The sequence below is a fragment of the Papilio polytes genome, unplaced genomic scaffold (genome assembly GCF_000836215.1).
Source record: "Papilio polytes unplaced genomic scaffold, Ppol_1.0 DF823689.1, whole genome shotgun sequence".
In the NCBI taxonomy this organism is placed as follows: Eukaryota; Metazoa; Arthropoda; class Insecta; order Lepidoptera; family Papilionidae; genus Papilio; species Papilio polytes.
In genome coordinates, this window is record NW_013525515.1 from 119,233 (window position 1) to 120,447 (window position 1,215).

A 1,215-nucleotide genomic window follows, 5' to 3' on the forward strand; every position below is an offset into this window, starting at 1 on the left:
ACACTTAATATCTTATATACATTTTATATTAATCGGTTAAATAATAGCCTATTAAATTCTGATATTATAAACATAAAACCACTTTTTGAGTGAGAAATGTTCATGTATTTTCGTTATTGAATTTATGACATTGCTCGTTGCTATGACAACAGCTTTTTTGAAATTTAAAAATTAATCAATCTATTTATATTTATACTTTTTGCTCATAAAACGTGCCAACCTACAGTAATAGAGAGTTTTACCTACCAATAAAACTTACCTATTATTTTTCCTTGAGATATCCGGAATCCATCTTGAGTGTAGCCTTCCGTTTTCCTTGCGTTTGCTAGTCAAGCGAGTCCCTCTCTTATGTTAGTGGCGCCACCTAGCGCCCGATGTGTCAACTTCCCCCTGAGGCGCTCAGTCGCCAGCTCAGGGCTCGAGTTGCTTTCTTTCGTCATTATGCGGCGTAAGTACCAGGTAGGAGTTATCTGGATTCCGGATATCTCAAGGAAAAATAATAGGTAAGTTTTATTGGTAGGTAAAACTCTCTATTATTTGTTCCGTCATCGATATCCGGAATCCATCTTGAGTGAAATGTTTGATTTCTCCTGGTACAAATTTATATTGATGCTATAATGTGTAATATTAGATAAGGTATGTGAAAATTACTTAATACATATGTTTAGCAGAAACCATATAGGTAAAAATAAAATATTTTGAGACAAGGAAAAAATTGCATTAATTGTAGTAATTAAATAAATCTATGTTAATGTGATCCAAATGTATAATATAATCAGATCCATTATACCGATTTGAAATATTTTGACAAGGAAACTTTTAAGTTACTTGTCTCCTTTCCCATGTCTTTAATCTGCCTGTGATAATAGGTCCTAAAAGTATGTTCTTGCTTCCAATTGCCAGTAGAGAGTATCTGGTCCATAGTGTAATTCTCTATCCAATTTAATGAGATTAATAATTCTTTCCAGTCTCCTTCACAACGTCGCTGCACCGATACTTTCAATAATATACGAATCCAATATAAAATATTTAAATTTAATTCCGGATGTGGCTCGAAACGCCAGCCCGACTGCCTATGTTCAGCCGTATCTGTTTTCGAACCAAAATCAGGCCACAAAATCAAAGAATCTCCTTCGTCTATTAGGTGCTCCGGTCCGATTCTAAGGAGGGTGAGGTCATGTACTCGCCGACCCGATGCAAGCAAAAGCAAAATTG